Source organism: Triturus cristatus, chromosome 1_2 (genome assembly GCF_964204655.1).
Source record: "Triturus cristatus chromosome 1_2, aTriCri1.1, whole genome shotgun sequence".
NCBI lineage: Eukaryota > Metazoa > Chordata > Amphibia > Caudata > Salamandridae > Triturus > Triturus cristatus.
In genome coordinates, this window is record NC_140580.1 from 571,836,562 (window position 1) to 571,857,994 (window position 21,433).

At 43.2% G+C, this 21,433-nt stretch overlaps 1 protein-coding gene across 2 annotated transcripts in view; it reads left to right on the forward strand.

The window, feature by feature from the left end:
* The first annotated feature begins 4,115 nt into the window (after positions 1-4,115).
* The window catches only part of PDZD7 (PDZ domain containing 7), a 573,233-nt gene continuing 555,915 nt past the window's right edge, over positions 4,116-21,433 (forward strand). The window contains exon 1 of one of the 2 annotated variants that reach the window (XM_085606490.1): positions 4,116-4,488. The gene's annotated coding sequence lies outside the window, so the exon portion shown is untranslated. The remainder of the gene's footprint in view (positions 4,489-21,433) is intronic. The other variant, XM_085606491.1, reaches the window with a different exon arrangement.

Sequence of the window (21,433 nt, forward strand, 5' to 3'; positions counted from 1 at the left end):
ACCATCAAATACAATACATCAGCTGTGATAACTTGAGGTGAGGAACCTGAGGATAAATAAACAGAAAATTAGACTAGCAGATTAATTTAGAGGTTAATTAATTATTTTAATTTACAGTTACAGAACTCAAGGCCAAGAATCACACACACAAAGAAGAGGAGCTTAGTTCACACCACTTCAGGGTAGGTTAACAGTCAGAGGGCCTGGAGTGGGTGTAGGAAGGTACCTAGTATTATAATTTATAATATTTTCTTACAGCAAAAAAACAAGTCGCCTGAAGAAGACGAGCAGCAGGCGTCTGAGGCTGAAGAAAGAATCAGACGGTTGTGAGCAGTCTCTTCTCTGTCCCATCCCCTTTCCCCCCTGGGGTTTCTTTGGCATAGTGTAAAATTGAAATTGCATGTTGCTGAGAAATCTTGGTGGGGCATTGGGAACTTGCGACATTCTGCTCCCGTGCTTTTGGTAGCACAGATTCTGACACTTGGAGGCCAGTTTTGAATGCTAGGGTGCTCCTGGTACCTATGTCACTTTCCCCATTTCCCCAAGGTTACTTGTAGTAGGCAGGGTGTTGTACCTTGATTTCCTTTCCCTGCTGCTCAGCCAGTATGAATGTGATGTGGATGTGGAATGTTGGAATGTTGATGAGTGAGCAGAATGTTGAAGTGCCTGGTTGTGTGTGAGAGAGACAGTTGGAGACTGTGGGCTGAGCAGCAAGGATGCTGTTCCTGGTGGGGCCTTGGATTATCTTAACTGCCATCCTGTAACTACCATCTTCCATACAAGCTTAAATAAACCTTTACTTATTTTTATACCTCATCACTACGTCTGGAGTTCCTACTATTCATCCTTGTAACATTGGCGACGAGGATGGGATAGTAGGAACTCCAGACATAGCCATGAGGTATAAAAATAAGTAAAGGTTTATTTAAGCTTGGATGGAAGATGGAATTTTGCGTGATGGGTTGTGTACTCTATACTTTTGTCTCACCTAGGAAGGTGTTGTTCACCTCTTACTTTTGATTATACTATGGTTGAGCATGTGTGGTGTACAGAAGGGGGTGAGCGGTGAGGGATTTACATTTGTTTGATGTCCTCCATTCTCCCAGTCCTGCACAGCATTACCACGAAAATGTGTGGAGAAGAGGGTGAGTGGCTTGGGATTTGCATCTCTTTGATGTCCATCATTCTCAGAGTCCTGTACAATATTACCACTGCAAATGGTTTCCTCTATAATCTGTGGTGTGTAGAAGGGGGTGAGTGGTTAGGGATTTACACTTCCTTAGTATCCTCCATTCTCCCAGTCCTGCACAATGTTACCACTGTGCAATTTCTATTTTCTGTCATTGTTGGGAAGTGTATAATCTTTCCATTCTTTGTTCTTTTATATGTGTAGTTTTCATTTGTTTATTGTATATTTCTCTTTCATACTCCTATCTGTTGTTATCTTATATTTGCAGTTACCATTTGCACTTTGTTTCTTTCTCTCCAATGCTGTAATTCTAACTGTATGATCTTTATTTAGTTATCTCCATATGTATATTGCATATTTCTCTTGTATAGTACTATCATGGTCCAATGTTGTAACCTTTGTTATTTATTGTGTTCCCAAGAGAAGGGGATGTGTTGTACCTTGATTTCCTTTCCCTGCTGCTCAGCCAGTATGAATGTGATGTGGATGTGGAATGTTGGAATGTTGATGAGTAAGCAGAATGTTGGAGTGCCTGGTCGTGTGTGAGAGAGACAGTTGGAGACTGTGGGCTGAGCAGCAAGGATGCTGTTCCTGGTGGGGCCTTGGATTATCTTAACTACCATCCTGTAATTACCATCTTCCATCCAAGCTTAAATAAACCTTTACTTATTTTTAGGTCTCACCTAGCTATTGCGTTTACGCAATCGCTATGCGAGACTCTAGTAAGAGGGGCATTTCAAAGTGCTCCCAAAAGTGGATTGCATGGCGAGCACGCACACAATCACGTGCATCGTGCCACCATGCAATCCGTTTGGGGAAGCGCTTCAGCCCACTGGCGCGTGCACGTGTAGCCACAGCCTCTGCATCATACTTCAAAGGGTCCGCTCCCCCGCCTGGAATGCGCTCCCCTGCCCCCGCCACAGCATGCTTTGTCGGTCTTTTTTTATTGTCTCTTAGTACGTCCCTTTTCTGTCACTATCAATGCCTCTTTCTCGAGCTATTTCGTTTTCCCATTCTCTCCAGTTCACTTTCCCTTTCACTGTCTCACTAGCCCGCCTTTTCACTTCTTGTGCCTTGTTTTAATCTCTTTCACCACCCACATTCTTACTATAACCACCCAGGGTGCGCTCTGAATCTTAACCCTCCTGTTTTCTGGGTCTCTCCAGCCACTTTCCTCCCTTCTGGAGACACCCTCTTCATAACCTACTTCTGTGCTCTCCCTTGTCCCTAGAGTTGATCTCTCTCTAAGTTACCAAGCCCTCTCTCCACCCTAGCTCATGTCTTTATTACCCTTCTCTACCCGGACACTCTCGCTCCCCTCCAACACCCACTCCTCGGTGATCTCACCGGCCCCCCACCACCCCCACTCTGTTCTAGATATCTCATCCACCGACATCTCGCACCCCTCCTGCACTCCTAACTCTGTGCTCGGTGTCCCCTCCACCTCTCAGAGCTCTCACTGACCCTTACAGACTTTTTAAAGCATGTTGCGGCAGGATAGATCTGTGGGTTAGTGTGCCTACTGCCACCAGTCTGCCTGCAGCCTGCTAGTCCCAGATTCCCATCTTGGTCTCACTCCTACTTCTGTCGTGGCACGTTGGACATAAAACCACTTTCCATGATTTGGACAATCATAAACAATGTTATTTGTAGCGCCATGAAGCCGCGAGACTGTTCTAGGAAGCTTTTTGCTCGATATTTGATTATTGTTGACTGAATGAATGGTGTGGTGTTTGTGTCAGTCCTTTACCTGTGATGAAGGTGGGCGGGGGGCGCTCACTCATGAGAAAGAGGCGCTGGCATGTCACTTTTCACCTGTGAAGCCTAAAAATGTTGCTCTTCACTGGGGTAACGTTCTTTTACATGTCGAGATTCCACTTACAGAAGACTTTTCTTGTGGGCGCCAGAGAGCTCTCCCTATAACAAGCATTGGCATAGCGAATAGGTATAAGTATTTAGTTATGCAACTGTTGCATGGCTAAACACTTATAAGGTCCCAAAAGCGAGACCTATTGGCTATGCCAATGCTTGTTATACCTCATGGCTACGTCTGGAGTTCCTACTATTCATCCTTGTAACACAGGGCAAGGCTTCCAGAGAGAAAAAGGGGGAAGGAAGAGAGAAAGTGATAAGAGAGGGAGACAAGAGGGATGAAAGGAGGAGGAGAGAGAGAGAGAGAGAGAGAGAGAATATATGGTTAGAAAGAGAGAGCTTGCACAAGGAAACTAAGAAGCTTGCTGGTTTGAGCATTTTTGCCAGGGTAGCTTTTGGTCCCAGAGTTTGGTATTACAGATTCATGCAGATTGTGGCACCAAAATCAATGTTATCCCCTTTTAGAGGCCACAACTTGTAATAGGCCATAATTATTGCACCTTTTAAACTCCGATCCCAAATGCACTGGCCTATATGGCAAGAGGTAGTGTCAGAAGGGCTGCTCTAACAGGTCAGTGAGTGAACTGGTTTTTTTTCCGCTGTTTGTGAGGCTGTTTTATGGTTTGTTGTACCGATTTTTACTGTTGATTTCCTTATATTAAAACAAACATTGCGTGCAGCAAGTTAAAATCCATGCAACCCCCCATACATTGCATACCTCTTCAGAGGTTTAAAAATGCCCACATTTGTTAACAAGACACTTTTTTAGCTTTCTAATTCACTAATGGGGGCTACTTTTATTTTCGGTGCATATTTTCTCTCCTAGTCCGACCATGTCTAGGTGTACAGGACGGTAAAAGGTGCAATAAGTATCGCATCTTAAACGTGGCCACTCCTAATGATGGGCTAAAAACGGAAACAGTTACAGGGTTCCAACTAATCTTCAGGCTCCTAGAATGGCTTTTGACTGATTGATGCTAACATTATCAACATCAACCAGCAGAGGGCAGCAGCAGATTTCAAATGGCCCCTGCACGGACGCCTGCAACAGGTGTCTCGGAGGAGGCTGCCTCCACTGATCTAACTAGCTGCGGAGACTACCGTAGACTCCACGCATCCTGTCCACTTCACCTCTCCAGCAAGGAGTGTTTCCTCGTGACGTGGGACGTACGGACGCACGCGTCACGCGACCCAGCTGCCCGGTAATGAGAGCTGTCAACGGACGTTGGTCCCCTTAGGAGCAGGAGCATCGTAAAGACGGCTCTCCTCGGCTACGGGTGCGTGCTTGTATCCGCTGCTCTCCATCCATGGGCGGGAAGGCATGGCCACGGCAGACCCCGGGGCTGCACCCCGGGAGGCTTTGAGGTCGCCGGGTCTCTGCTGCTGAAAGCTGAAGCCTCCCCTGCGCTCCTGTGTCACGGCAGCAGGTGAGTAGCGCTGCCTGTGCCACACACACCGGGGCTGGCACCTGCTCTGGGGGATCGCTTACACCTGGGGTCGGGGGGAGGGTGCCGGCTATTTCTTTTGTGCCACCAGTGCTGTGGGGATTTGGCAGAAACTTTCAAACTGATGCATAACAGCACAGTTTGGAGTAAGCATGGGGACTTTTTCAGTAGATACTTAGAGGAAATGCTGGACTTGTGTATTTGTCGGACAGGAATATAAAATGCACGATTCGTCTTCTAAACCTCTCAACTGGAGTAGGTTGCAGAAGTTACCTTGTCTGTTTTCAAAACAAGCCCTCAGTGTATTTGATGCCTTTCGTTTATCTGTTGCCCCTATATTTCAGTGCCGCCATTTCCAACCCACTAAATGGTATTTTAAGGTGCGTATTTTAATTGAAATTTGACTGTGATCAATTTGTAGTATTATTTATAAATTGAGAAACTCATTGAAACAAGTTAGAAAGGATACATTTATTTATTCCAATTTTCACCATCAGTTTGGACACCATCAGTTTTGGACACTCCCATCTGTCCATGCTTATTACTTTTGCTGTATGTTACGTGTACTGGGAAAGGTCGCTCTGTTTAGAATGTTTTACATAATCCGATTATGCCCCTTTTCGAACATGTACTTTGCTGTAAATTCATTTAGAATAGCACAAGTTTGCTCTGTTGCTGAAAACTTTCACGAACGGACTGGACATTATTTCTCTATAGTTATATGTGCAACTGAGACCCGACGCTGAGGACAGAGAGCCTTCCAGTGATCTTGGGTAATTCAACTGTACATCTTTCTTTTGTTTCTAAAAGTCTGCTTTATCCACCCATAGTTCACAGACTCAGAGGAACCGTAATGGTGCAAGCTTGCTTTCTACAAGTATTGTTACAAATTTTACACATCACTTTCATTGTTCACAATGTTTACATCTCTCATCCTAATCATTTGCTATCATAGTAACATGACTAATGTATGGTTTTTATTTACCCTTGAGTTTATTATGATATTTTTTTTAGATTGGTTCTAATTATATTTATTGTTCTAATTTTCATGGGTGTTTTTCTACTTAGTCTCGTAAGGCATTGTAGGGAGTTTTTATTCCTGCTCTGTCCATAGCATGGTCTTATTAACATGCTCCTCTTTACTTGTATTGTTCAAAGGTTATGTTAATACTGGGCAGGTGTGAGCTGTGCTTCTTTTAAGTCTAGGTTTTTTATTTACTATTTTTTTTTATTGCGATCCATCAATATCCAATAATAAAACCATTTACGATACCCCTATTGATCACATAAAGTCAGATAAAAAAAGGTTACATAACCTTGAATTAAACGAGACATTAGAGATCAGATAGAGTAATCTTACACCAATAACTAAGTTGTCACCAAGTTGCCCGTAAAGCAATAAAATTTAAATCCAGGTAAAACTGAAAGTATTGTCAAAATTAAGTCAGCCAATGATGTTTTGACGTACTAAGGGTTAAATGCAGCGTCGCCTGCCAGATCTAAAAGGAGCTAAAGTGTCCATAGTGCATTAGGTCCAATAAATTATACGAAAATCTTAACATATAAATCATAATTAATATTTTTGTCCTATTGGCTTAAACCATTTTTTCTTTCCTGTTCCCTTCCTTCCTCCTTTTCTAAAAAAAAGTCGAAATTTGATGGCTATAAACTTCACAGAAGTAAAAACAAAATACCGAGTTGGGCGTCCATTCGCAGTAGTTTTAAAACATACGTTTAGCTTTGAACCCCCAGTGATATGTATTTGACCTAGTTCTTCAATCTGAGGCCTTAGTCTGTATCTCTTAGTATATTTTCACACAGTGCTGCACAGGTTTGCTGTCCAAAGCCTTAGCTTGCAGGGTTTTCTAAACTGACGGATAGCTTTGCTGCCTTTTCTCTGAGCCTGGTTAACATGTGTAACCTGAGCTGGTGAGACCTCTTGAACCCTTAGGGTAGAGTTCTTGTAAAAGGTCTGTACTTGTAAAGTCGTTGTAACCAAAACAATGGCTTTACTTTCAGAGGATATAACCCTAAATATATACTATGTTTTAGGTCTGCATGTAAAACAAATTTAACCTGAGGGATAGCTTAACTACCAGATGTCAGAGCCTGTAAGCACTCTGCAACAGGATATCTGTGGTGGCAGAGGCCTAGGCTTGCAAGAGCGGTGTAAACTGAGGAATAAGTTTACTGATGAATGACTAAGCGGTAAGACTTTTGCAACCTGAAGATAATTCGGTTTCCCTGGGCGTCAAAGTGGTAAGATATATGTAAACTAAGGGCTAGCGTAACTGTTTGAAGCCTTATCTGTGTGAATGCTCAATAGTTCTTCTGTATGAGGCGATAACTCATTAAGAGCTCCTCACGCCAAGGGATAACTTCTCTTTCTTATGCTTTACTTCCTGTTTTAGGAGTGTATACAATTTCTATGACCAAAGAACAGCTCTGAATCCTAATCCTATAAGATCTCTGCACCCCACAGGATTGCTACTCGAGCCTGTAAAATATATAACCTAGGAGACTGCTTGTTAACTGGGCCTGATAAACCTGTATGTATTGATGCATAGCTCTTCTATTGCTCGTTGGCATGTAGGAAATCTGTAACCTGAAAATAGCTTTCTCAGTACAAATCTGAGATACAAGGTGTAAAATCCGAGAAAACCTCAGTGTCTGAAGATTGAGTCTGTACAGCCCCTCAAACTGAAGATCGACTTTTAGGTCCAATACTTTAAGCTCTCTATAACTAAAAAGATTACCACGTGAACCTGTAAGATATATGCCTAATTTAATGGATAGCTGGTGGATAAAACTTATTTCTGAGATATTAGTGTGCCATATGCCTTACCTTGCAGATACATTGCTGTCCATGGCCTGCAAGATCTGTGTTACACTGGTTAACTATACTTGGGGCACCCGGTTTCATGGTATTTATTTTTATGACACTTCTGTGTGTATCTATCCATATTATTTTGTCATTTTTATCTGTATTTATCCTCGTTTGTTTTATTGGGGGGGGGGGGAGAAGGTGCTGGTGGTTTTCCAAAAGGGGGGGGGCTCTGACGGCGACGGTGGCCGCCTCCAGAGCCGTGGCGGAGTTACAGGGTGATCTGGAAGCAAATGGGTACAGAAGGGTACCTCTGCGCGGCACCATAGGGGGTGCCAGAGCCAAAGCCCAGGAGCCTCATGGGAGGTTCCTGGAAAACCGTGTTGGCGCCCCGTTAGTCCTTTGGGCAGTTGTGGGCCTGAACAACCGGGGGCTTGCCTTGCTACGCTCCGCCCTGAAAGGGGCATGAGTAATAAGGGACTATGTGTCACATGATCCGGGAAGAGGATCACCAGAAGGTGCAGTACAAAGGTGTTTCGCCACCGTGCTGCTAGGCTCATCAGGCAGGCAGGTGGCGAGAAGGCTGACTGCCCTTGGATTGCCCGTAAACTGACCCACCAGATTACATAACGTTGTATGTAATAAACCTGCAGCAGTTTTGCCAAAACAAAATCTGTGTGGTGTGTACTTATTTTGCATGCATGCTATGTGCGTGGGGATGGGGAGTGTTGCCATGATGGTGCTATGTGTTACACTGGTTAACTATACTTGAGGCACCCGGTTTCATGGTATTTATTTTTATGACACTTCTGTGTGTATCCATATTTTTTTGTCATTTTATCTGTATTTATCCTCGTTTGTTTTATTTGGGGGAGGGAGAAGGTGCTGGTGGTGGTGGTTTTCCAAATTTATTTAAAGAGGCAATGCACACTTGTATTTTATTGTTAGCGAGTTAAATATATTTCTTTGGGCCTAAAATAAAGAAACGCCATACTCCTTTGAAAACTTAAAAATATGTACCACATGCATTTCAGGAGACTTTACAGGCATTGAGGCTCTTTCTGATTTGTTCATGGAATGAAGGCAACTGAAAATCTGCGTTTGCAGATGATGCTGATATGGTCATGAGGTACAAGCAAAATGATACAATGTTGGCCAGTCCTACTTCTGAAAAAGCCAGTATGTCATATAACTGATCTTTCTTTGTGGAGTATTGTGCATTGTGTATTTTTTGAACTCTTCTTCAACAACATTCATGATGACAGTTTATTAACTTGCAAAAAAGCTACACATTCCGTAGGGCATACATATCGACAATGAGCAGAATCACAGCAGATAACTTTATATAAATGTACATCATACCAAGCATTCCATGCGAAAGCAAATTTGACTGCTCGCTTTGAAGATATCCTTTCATTTACGTTTCTTGTAAACGCACCTGAGCAAAGACTTTTTATGAAATGGTTGAAGTTATTGTGCCATTCCACAGCATTGGAAATAACAGATAGTTATATTACCTCAATGGTACTTAAGTTGTTGCATCTACCTAGTCAAGGATGAAAAGTCTAGTCTGCCGTACTTGATTTACTCTGGAAGGAGATCCCACTCTGCGTAGAACACATCCTTGAGCTGAGCTTGCTATGCTAATATCAGAATTTCTCCTTCAGGAGAAATATTTGAAACCCAGCAAGGATATGCTGTGCATTTGATTTATTTAAATTTTATTAAAAAAATGAGTAGCATTCCTTTATATGGAGTGACATCACTGTCACAACATTTTTGACATGCATGTAAAATCAGCATCCTTTTTGTTTTTCTAGAATGAGAATTATGTGATTGTCAGTTGTAAATGATACATTTAGACAGACCTTGATCACACCATCCATACTGTTGTGAATGGTTGAGAATGGTTGAGAGCTGTGACACTTGCAGCCCCAGCCCTTCTGGCCTCCCTGAAACAATGTATATTAATGTAAATTTAGACGAGCCCACAACTACTTCTTACAAACCTTTGCAAATGACATTCACCGGCAGCAGAAAGACCAGACGGGCTGGGGCAGTGAGCATCCCAAAGTGTCCATGCCAATTTTATTGCAAATGTTTAAAACTGGTGGCTCTGATGCCACTCAAAACCCAGCTTTTCACACAGCTTCATTCCACTTCAGGCCATGACCATTCATCAAATAGGTGCCAACTGAGGGAAAATAGATGCAGATGGGCCCGATTAGAAACATACAAGCTTTAATTATTGCCACTAACGGTGGCGGTACCGCTTTGTTCGCCATAAGTTGGCAGGGTATGCTCAGACGTGAGTCCCTTGCTCACTTGCCACTGGATTCAAGCAAGCCTGGCTGAAGACGGCTGAAATGCCAGAAACTGGTCCTAGGAAGCTTGTTTCCGGTCCAGGGAAGGCATGGCTTGGCAGTTCGGGCTGGACTGTTCCCATGAGGCACAGGGTCAGACTGATTTGCATATGGCCATGTCTGAACTGGGGTGGCAGAGTGGGCTAAAGAACGGTGATGGATCAAACCCAGATCTGTTGACTGGGTGTGAGTGTTTGATTGGTTCTGATGCTCCGTCCATCACCACCCCCTTTTGTACCGTTTTGTTCGCCATAAGTTGGCAGGGTATGCTCAGACGTGAGTCCCTTGCCCCACTGGATTCAAGCAAGCCTGGCTGAAGACGGCTGAAATGCCAGAAACCGGTCCTAGGAAGCTTGTTTCCGGTCCAGGGAAGGCATGGCTTGGCAGTTCGGGCTGGACTGTTCCCATGAGGCACAGGGCCAGACTGATTTGCATATGGCCATGTCGGAACTGGGGTGGCAGAGTGGGCTAAAGAACGGTGATGGATCAAACCCAGATCTGTTGACTGGGTGTGAGTGTTTGATTGGTTCTGATACTCCATCCATCACCACCCCCTTTTGTACCGTTTAAAGCTTAAGGGCAGTTGAAACAGTGTTGGCAGTCCTCTGCCCACCGTATTACGATGTTGGGGGTGTGTAGAATGACAGACTGCCAGAGCACTACTGCCAACCATTCGTCAACCGCCTCGACAGCAGTAGGGGGAAAGCAGCTGTCAGAGGCTGTACAGACAAGTTCACCGCCATCTGAATTATGAGTTGACCTTCCATCGAGCTGACCGTTGCGTAAGACCGCCTGCTTTGAGTCGGCGGAATTGAAGGAATTGGGGTGCATACTCACCCATTTTCCTTTCCTTACCGTCAGTTTTCCATGTGGATCCCTTGCTCCAGGTCCCTCTTCACAGCAGTATCTTGACCCTGAAGAAAACGATCCCGTTGGCACCGAAATCCAAGTAAGTCCATTTTGCAGTTTTTACCCATTGCCTGGACTGGGCACATATGGTCTGGACTCCAGCAATGGGAAAGTACTTGTAGTAGGTAATTTATGCCCTGTCATGCATAAGTGTACATTGTACACTTGTGCAGTCAAAATATACACACCTGCATCGACACATATGAAATAATATTCCCTGCCGTCAGAAACACCACCGCTGGGCCAGTGGTGACTTTGTAATACGGCGGCAGGAGACCGCAGACGCAGCGGTCTTCTTGGGGCCATCGCCACGGAGTGAGACCGCCAAACTCGTAATCAGGCCCTTAATCGGTATGATGCACCTTTGCATGTTGGCGAGATGGTGACCCCTGGCTATAATACTAGAAACCCACATAAAGAGTTGAAAATTGGGATGGTCAAGACACAGGCCACTACTGTAACTGTGTTAAGGAGCGTCAAACTCCATAAGTGTATGTGTGCATCACAATATATACATTGTAAAGTCAAAATGCCTGTTAACAAATTGCAGGATGGATCAATGTAATCATTCACAGCCTCAAAATATTTGTTTTTTTTTCAAAGAAGTTGCTACTCCTGTAGCATTTTCATGTGGTGCATGTTTAACAAATAAATAAACATAGTTAGCTGTATTTGAAAAATAATTTGAGTGTTGTTTATGATAATAAAATGTATAATTGTTAGCATAAAATGTTGCTGAAATATACCACGCCTCATGTAGAAATTAAATTCATAAGACAAAAATTGTGGCATCTGGTTACTTCAGAAGTTCTTCTTTGTACGTGGGCTACCCTACCTGTCTGTCTTCTACCTGGGCCTACTTTATTTTAATTTTCAGTGGTATTGGGCTTCTTTTTCCCTTTCATTGAAGCAAGGGAAGGAGCCAGCACATCATGCAGCAGACCCTCGACGAGTGAAGTAACCCTTAGATGAAGCTGCCATGATGTGCTACGGTTATGTAAAGCTCTTACTCACTCTGTGCAGGTGAGTAATGGCTGATAATTTTTTCACCACACAAAACTTTCGCTGTCGGGTAGTTAACGGCCATTATTCACTTCAGCTTTTAAATAGCACACTTTATGTAACACCTGTAAGAGGTACAGCGAGAATTGCCTATATTTGAGAACAGCTTGGCAGAAGTGGAATTGGGGAGCAGCTGGACTGTTTTAATTTGGCTTTACACCCGGTATTCTCTTGAACCAGATAACGCATGGTTACGCTGTGGTGTTTTCATTGTGACAAGGGTCTATCTGTGTGTGGTTTCACTCGGCGATCATTCTACTGCCAGTAGTGGCTAGCGAGAGCCTGTGATGACACCACAGGATATTGAGGTTGGAGCTGACTGAAATCTGTGTGTGAGGCAGCTGTAATTTACCTATAGGCTGAGAGGGAGCAGGTTGCCAGGTCTCCAGAAAAGCTTTCATTTAAGATGGCCTCGGGGTAGAGATTTCACTTTATTAATATTTTATAAACCGTACCAGGGCCACTCTTTTATGAATTATGAGAGGGGTAAATGCTGTTGCATTATTGACCCCGTCTGGTATAGCCAAAACCTCATATTAATGTGGCGAGTGGTAGACCGTGGGTTAACGGGAACACAGGTGAACCATTAGGATCCCAAATTAAGCAACTTGAATGGAAGGGTTAATCCCTGTGGCTGTGGATGACGAATCGGCAGGCATTACGCAATGTGTGGGAGAAAGAATGCATGAAGGTGGATGTGTGTCTTTATGAGAAACCATCCCCTCTACTCCTGTGCCTTAAAGTAGGATCGGTATGAGGAACAAGTACGTTTCAGTGTAATTCTGTCCTGAGGGAAAGGTTTTGTTCAGGTGCATTAGGGGCATGGAGCAGGATGTTGCCATTAACCAGCAAATATTTTAATTTTTGTTTGGGGGATAGGACGGATCTGTCAGCCTTCAAGGTGTATTTTAGAGTTTATAGAACACCCGATAGAAAATGGATGGGGAGACAATTTTATTTTACTGCTAGATTAAAATCTCAAACAGGGTATATTACAAGATGGTTGTTGAAGCGAAAGATGTACCTGCGTGCTCTAAGGTCCAACCCATAATATCTATGAATTCAGAGTTACTGATGAAAGGTCTATTAGAACATTGGAATGTTAAGAGCTCTATTGAACACAATGGAGTGCTCCGGGCTTCTAATGGCCTGTAGAAGCCCGCAGAGCAACATTCCAATGTTTTTGTTCACAGCTTTGTGGTGTTGCTGCATTCCACATTTGGAATGCATCCTGCATCTTTATGAGTGAATGTTGGAATCCTGGGTTGTGGGAGTTCTGGGGACGGCAGTTTGCATTTGAGCTTTGTCGTGTGAAGTTGTACTTGCTGTCCTGTACTGGCAGAGTTGCTAATAAAGGAAGTTTTCATAAATACTGGAGTTGTACTTTACAAGTTGGCGACGAGCGGCAACTCTGCAGAGCAAGGGTCTCTCGGACCACAAGGGGATTTAAACTCCCTAGAGCTCTGAGAGGCCTTTGTTTTTAGTATTTAGAACATTCTGCCCTCTAGGGGCAGAATGTTCTAATAACCTTAGGGCCTTCCTAGTGGGCTCTACCAGCTATTAAAGGGCTGCTCCCTTGTTAAAGGCTTCTCCTTTGGCTCGGGCCTTTAATGCTGGAACGGGCCTTTAATGGCCGGAAGAGTTTGCTACTGTTTTAAAAGAAACGAGGATCCAACTCCAGGGTTACTTGGGTAGTATTTATTAGGATAGTAAGATGAAGAGTAAAAGTCCAGAGAGCCCCACCAGGAGCAGCCTTCCTGCTGCTCAGCCCATACACGATCTGACACACTCACTCATCAAACATTCCGAAGCATCATCACGCACCAACATTCCACACCACACTCACACTGGCTGAGCAGCAAGTATAACCGCTATGTCGGGCTCTAAGGCTATAACATTGACTTAGGGACTTTTATAATATATTTGTTGCTCACTACATTAACAAGCATTTGCAATGCAATCAGTCTCGCCTTGGGACCTTGTATGTATTTAGCTATGCAGCACATTAGTCCGGGTGCTGAAACATCTACTGTTCTTTAACATGAAGGGAAAGTAAGCACCAAACTGCGTGACACACCAGGTATGGGAACACATGGAGGGAAAAATTGCCTTTCAGCTGGAAATGGTATAGTCCAAGCTCTGTTTTTAATATAAAATCAGGGCCTTCGGTGGTCATATCACTGAAAATAAAGATTTGAAAAAAATAATGTCTACGGGTGCTCGTGGAAGACAATTTCTATAGACTGGAATCTAGAGAAGGCTAAAGTGATTCTGGTATTTTACTGACCTCTGCTGGTTGTTTTCTATCAAGACAGTTAACTAGAGACAATTGAACAGAAAAAAAAGTCCGTAAGCGGAAGCAGACAAGTCCTAGGGCTGATCTCCAGAGCACACAAAGTACATACACATATAAGTATATACTAAATTATATAAGTATAGTATATACAAGAGTTCTCGACTGCACGACCTAAAAATGGCACAGTGACCTCACTGCCATTAAATATGTAGTTCAGCGGTGACCCATGTCTGTGAGGTAGGAGATATTCATGCCTTCAATTAACTCTGTCCATTATAATGGTTATTTATCTCACAGATACAGTGTTACTTCTACATAGCTGAACAATAAAGCAAGCTGTCAGAAACATCTGAGAGGTTTGTATACAAATGCAGAAGGACAATAAGAAAGATGCTCTTATGCATTTAGAGTTGTTTCAGAATTATAAGAGGTCAAATGTGAGGTTTCTGTTGACATATGGTAACTAAAAAAGCTGAAACTATGAACAGTTAGTTCTTAAATAAGGTGAACTATATATGTAGCCAGTCTTGCGTCATGGACAGTGTTTTCCTGTAAATGATAGCTTTTGACAGTGCAATGGAGTAGAGGAAATCTCTGGCTATTGCCTAACACAACCCCAAGGAATAATCTGACATAGTTGATACACTATACATTATGTTCATGGTATCACCAGAAAATAAATTATGTTTTCTAAGTGAAACATCCTGGTGTTGATAAGCACTGCAGGGCATGACATATATTTCAACAAGTTCTCAGGTCGACTTATCCTTGAGTAATTCAAAAGAATAACACCCTTTTTCCTGTTGAATCTTAGCTTCATATTATGTAACTTAAAAAGGGGTAACTGCTTCCATCGTATATTTTCTAGGGTTCGTTATGCATTTTAACTCCTGCATATAGTGAAGGGCTGGGAACAGAGGATGTCATTGTTAAGAAAAGATGTACCCTTTGGTTTGCACTGATCACTTTAGCATTATTGATTTTAATATGTTTAATGAGATCCTTTGTTTCTTTTAATCTATGCAATACCTCTTACCGCACTGAAGGCATTGGCTGGGCAATAACGTGAATAATGACAATGTCCAGCCCACTATCTGTCTTTACAAGAAAGGTCTTTATTACACTCTGGTAAACAAAAGTAAACAATAGTAGAAGAAAATCACAGGTTATTGATACTGGACCCTGTTATGGCAGTTGTGGTACCCACACAGCTCCCTCATTGTACCCCTAAGCCCCAGGTTATTTCTATTTCAAGGGGAACAAGCATTAGCATAGCCAATAGGTCTCGCCTTTGGGACCTTATAAGTGTTCAGCCATGCAACGGTTCATATTGTTGCACCAAGTATATTGTGCTGGATAACCATACACTTATACGGTCCCAAAGGCGAGACCTATTGGCTATGCCAATGCTTGTTTACTATATTAACCAATCAGGTTATTTTGCACAGGGTGTGGCTAGTGTACTTCAGTCTTTAATCTTTCAGATTATTGTTCCTATTAGTCAATGAACACACAATACATCATGTACACCAAAACGTCTAAATTAAGTTAAATATCTTATTTGATGAAGTTACTTTGTACTATATTACAGTTAGTTGCAGGTTGCCTCCCGCTGGGTCACAACAAGCTATAAAAAGTTTCTGAAATTTAACGCTGGGATTGGGCTGCAGTTTCTACATCTAAGAACAAGAAGTGAGCAAATTCATCTAAACCGGTACAATGAACATGTAAGCTGTATGAAGTACTTCGAAATGGAAGTTACCTTCCCTAATTGGTTCCACGATTAGGAAAATCTTGACTTAGTGCAAGAATTTTTTTTTTTAATAAAGGTTTTCAACTGGAAATGGGTTAAACTTCTTCACGCATGGTAAGCCATCTCATGGTATAATATCTCCTCCATTTGGGGGCAGGACTATAACTTTAGAATCAACATCTGGCAGAAAAACAGACACTCTACATACCAAACATGTCAAACATGACCGGTCAAACTTTAGGAAGTAGCCGCTACTGGCTAATCGTCGGGCAAGTGGCCATCTTCTCCAACAACAGCCTTGATGAATGCAGGCACCTGCACACATTATGCGAAGCACTGATGGATCTTTCCCCCAAACAGGAGCTTCATTGTGTAATTCTTTCAAAGGCAAATTCAGAAAAGCATTGGGTATCCTTCTGTTGTATGCTGCATGTACTAGGCCAAAAGATGATCCTTAGCAAAATAAAATGGACAATTGCATCATAAATCTAAACCTCCATAACATAGCCCTGTAACAAGCACGTGCCCAAGCTCACTTCTCCTATCTATCTACAATGAGAGTTTAAAACAAATGGGAAAAGTGTGATCTCATCCTTTGAGCCCAGGGTAAATCCCTCCCGGGTCCTCAGTTGATATATTGCACACCTTTTGACCGAGCACCCTCCGGGTGACAGCAGTGTTTTTGAGGACACCTGAAATCAATTTGTATTAGCCGCATGAGATTTCAAAGAGCCCAATCTATATAGCAGAGATTCTCACTAATGGGTATTTTGGTACCAATTCGAAACCGGACATTCAGCAGTGTATAAAGACAAGTTGTATTTCGAATGAAAAGCTATTTAGTCAAAGACATTTAGACCAATAAGAAATCACTCTATAGTTGTCACATTTAAAACAAGGATTCCAATGTTGCAGATAACCTGTCTACTGTTACCTCATGCTGCAGGAAACCAGCAGACAAAGCCCAAATTATGTTATTTTACTCCTGTGTCAGCCGTGTTTCAGCCTAATTCACACTACATGAAGGACGAATATTTAAGTATGTGGTAATATGGTAGGACTGGACTATGTTCCAAAGACGCACTCTTGTGGGTTTTATTTGAACCTGTGCCCACCAGGAATGTGCAATGTGTCCTGTAGTGCACCTATAGACCATGGGACTGTATGCTAGTACTGTTTCCCACTTGCCTGCCCTGATCACACTAATATGGTTGGACTCACTTTTTCTGGATCCCCAAATTCAATTCTAACTGAGTGAATCAGCGTTGTCAATGTCTTGACGCCCAAGGTCGATTGCTGGGTTGAAAAAATGACTGGTACCAGCTGCTTGCTGTCTGATCGGCGTAATTATTTTGAAGTACTTGAGCGCACAGAAGGAAAAAAGTATTCTGTACTTGGAAAATTAACTGGTGCATTTGATACTGTAAAGACTACAAAAACTACGGTGTGCGGCGCTTTTGAGGCAGAAAGCAACCTTCGCAAGCTGATTAATCATTTACTACAAATTAAAATGCTCCGATTTGAAGCAATCCTCACGTACTCAAATGAGCTGTGAAAGCGCGACGTGATATCCAGCACGGATAATGAAGATTTCTTGCCGAAGATTTTGGAATCAATCTATCCTGGCTGAAGAGGGGTGAAACCACCAAACTGGTCCTAGGATGCTTGTTTCCAGTCCAGGAAGGACCTGGCTTGGCAGTTCGGGCTGGACTGTTCCCATGAGGCACAGGGTCAAGACTGATTTGCATATGGCCAGGTCTAAACTGGGGTGGCATGGTGAGCAAAAGAATGATGGATTTAACCCAGATCTCTTGACTGGGGGAGAATGTTTTGATTTGTTCTGCATTCCGTCCATCATTTGTGTGTCTTAAGATTTTGAGCAAGCATTAATCTTTAAGCTATCACCCGATACTTCATTAGATTCAAGGAGAGACGGACACCATCAGAAACAAAGTGGATGGTAACTAAAAGCTCTGCTAAAACTGAGTGTGGAATCCATTAAACCGTCCGGGGTGGTGCCCTGCGCACAATTGTAGTGACTACGTTTTTTTTTTGTTGTTGTCTGACACCCTATGATGACCCTCAACCACCACCATTTTGTACTGACTGTAATGTGTTATATTACCCTAGCCTTAACGTAAGATGGCCCTGCAAATGTCTGCTTCTCTCCTGCCCTGTAATCTTGGTGTCTTTCAGTAGAATAGTCTTGCTAAGAATAGAAGGTATGTGATGTTGAGGTGCAGTGTTGTGGGTGGTGGTGCACACATGTGCTCAATGTTGTATACAGAGGGATAAAGTCTATTGTGTTATTTAGGTTATGTGAATTATGTGTTGAACTATTGCCTTTGACATGGCTTCATGTCATTCTGATTTCTGACTTTATCTTGCTTAACAGCAGTGCTTGCTATTGGCTTTGGCCTGATCTTATGTCCTCTTGCATACTAATTTTGCTCTTTTGCGTAAATAGAGGCTTATGCTTGAGTGACTCCATTTTCTGAGCTGTCGCCATTTTCTGAGCTTCACTAGGTGAGAAGGGCATGTTTTCTTTTTCACTTGTTTTTCGCACTTTACTGACCAGAAAGAACTGGACCTTGTCAGAGAAATGTGCTCGCTCTGCTCTGAAGCCATAACAGACGCCTGGCCAGCTGAAGCTGTGGCCTTTGTGCGGAGTGGTACGGACTCTGATGGGAAAAGGGGGCGAGGCTCACCAGGAGCTTCGTCTTACGTCTCCACTTGTACTAAAGGAGGTGTCTGGGACTTGGCAGTGGGGCGTATAGTGTCACTACTGTCTCCTGTTTCGGCCAAAGAACCGGACTCCCTTTGGCGAAGTGGAAATGGGATGGACAGACAGTTGGTGAGGTGTTCCACTAATTTCTAGTTTTCCTACTGTTCTTGCTTACTATAACTTTATTTTCAGGTTCCGTACATTTATATACATATATAGATTTCTACATATCTGTTTGCCTTGATTGTGTTTCAATCATACTATTGATATGTTAGAGTCTGCTATGATAGGTGCATTTGGCTTACCGTGTGGTGCTATTTACTAATAAATATATCCCAGATATACCAATTTGTCTTTTCCTTGTAGCAGGAGGGGTGGACTCTTCTTGGCCAAGTATTCTGTTGTAGAAGGATGGGAGAATTCCCTTCTAGCAGGTAATTGTGTTGTAGGAAGTTGTTCTACTCCTGGCAAGTGATGTGCAAAGTATATCTCGCTCTAGAGAAGTGTTGTGTGTGTTACCTTGGTCTAGAGGAGACTCATGTGATCTTGTTTTCTTGCCTTGCCTTTGGGGGAGTGTTGAAAGTTTGCCCACCTTAGGAAGTGCTGTGTATATGTTATATTCCATAAGTTTGAAACTGATATTCTCTCCCTGGGAAAGTGACGGTACATACCTTGGTCCAGGGGAGATCTGAGACCTTTCATTACAACAATGCAGAAGACTTCAACACAAATCACTGGGTGTGGCAAGCGTACACGCTACTAATTTACAGGCACACAGAGTGCCTTGAACAGAAATCACGTTGGGTAATGAGCTTCCAGGAGTGTCAAGTGACAGGAAAGTCCACGTTTTTGAAACCTTAATTTGGAATAATAAGTAACATCCCTAATCTACGGCCCCCAAACTGTGCATACAGAGAGGTGAAGGCTAAACCTTCACAGGGGAGGTCATATTTACAGGAACCTATCGATAGAAGTACAAAAGATCGTAGTGGCACTGAAAGCCTGGGAGGTGGAAAGGCCCCTGGGGCGGATGGGTTTAGGGCAGAATCTTAAACCAGCATTGGCCGCGCGGCCGTGAAAGTGACACGGCCACGAAAGTGATTGTGATCGCGATCAAGTGCGGCTAGCGATGAAAGCATTGTTGCGCGCGTTCACGCTCGCGTGAACGCAAGCGCTAGGCCGTGTGGCAGCACTTTGAAAACCCGTACACTAAATGTCTCGGCCAGACCAGCGCATGCGCTGGATCAGGCGAGACCTAAAAAACAGAAGCATGAACAAGGCCCAGGTACAGATTAAAATTACCTTCAGAAAAGTATGTGAGCTCCGTCTCTTAGTCTTTACATGCTCACATGCAATTCTCAGTTTGCTCAAGGCTTGCTTGGCCTTCCCAACACCCCAGACGCAACTTTGAGTGAGCTGATAACTTGGTTGATGCAGCCCTGCTCAGGCCAGACACAACTGTGAGAATTGCAGCGCACATAAGTTGATCATGTAGCAGATGCAGCCCCGCACAAGCAGACATAACTTTGGCAGTTGCAGCTGCGCATGCACTGATCACCTGGCAGTCGTGCTGCCAAAAGGTCATGGTTCCCTGACAGGAACTGTTGGGAGAGTCTGGGAGACACATGAATTACTGTGTCCTCCCAGATTGCTCTCCGGCAGTCTGCTGTTTTGGAAGATCTTCAGCCACTGGGGACGAACTACACTTTCTCCATCCTGGAGGGTCACTCTTCTTGCAGGGTAGGTAGGTTCCTTGCCTCTCTCAACAGGAAAGCTCAGACACTTCAGGACTGGTGCACAGCTTCTCCAGCAAGAGTACTGGACCTCATGTGATGTTCTCACTTCTGGGGGACTGGCTAGCAGACAGACACCAGCTCTTGTTGCACAGCACCCCTCTGAGTATTCAATGAGGACTTCCTTCCTTGGCCATAGAGGCCTTGGAACTGGAACAGCAAGTGGGTAGTGGAATCACACTTTTATACACAACAGGCAGACCTGTTCTATGGATTCACAGCATGAAATGGCAGAACTGGGGTACGGTGGAACTCCTTTCAAGTGCCTTTTTCAGGCTGTTCTCCAGACACCGCCTTTGTGGAGAGCGAGTCCTCTCGCAGCAGGGTGGTTTCTAACCTGAAGCCCCCACAAGAGATGCTCAAATAGGTGTGAGGCTTCTGTATCTGGCTGTCTTTAGCCCTACTGAAAGTGTAATCAGTAAAAGACAGTGGTCGAAGTGGGGAAATAAAAGTAGGGGGAACTGTGGGCGGAGAATCAGAGGGCAGGAATAATCTGAGGTTGGGGTCAGTGGGCGGAGTTAGAGGTGTGGCCAGGATGCGCAAAACATCCCAATCTTTAGTATTTGTTTGGCCTTTCACTGACCAGACACAGCTTATTATGTTATTTAATTCAACCAATGGATACACATGATTATTTAACGATTAATATGGGTTATTGACATTAAAATAAATTCACAAAGTGGGATATGTTTCTAATCCCAGAATGTCCCAAATATGCTTAAAAGTGGAAGCACAAGCCATTTTTTTTCCGAGCCATGGAGTTTGTCGTCAGCAATATACACGGAGACAATCAATCATACGTGTGTAAATCACTGTATAGGAAATGTTACACAAGACAAAGGACTACAAGGTGTAGAAGTCACATGAGAACCATATTAGTAGGCAGTATAGTTTAATAGTGATTGATCTGGAGAAACACAAACTCAGAATTTAAAACTTAATACCATGATTGGTGGGTCTCTTTAATAATCAGAATTGATTTCTTTCCAAATGATTTTTTTTTTGCAACATTAGGATAATTAAAGGCTTAGGGGAAAAAAACATAAAGCTCTAGTTTATACCTTGCAGTTTGTATGCAGCTCTTAGATGAAAGTTAATAGCTCACTGTTCTTTGTTAGAATTTTAACTTATAAACTGCATGTAGCAAAAGGATCTTACTGACAAAAGCAGTAACCGACTGACCTATTTACAATATGTGCACT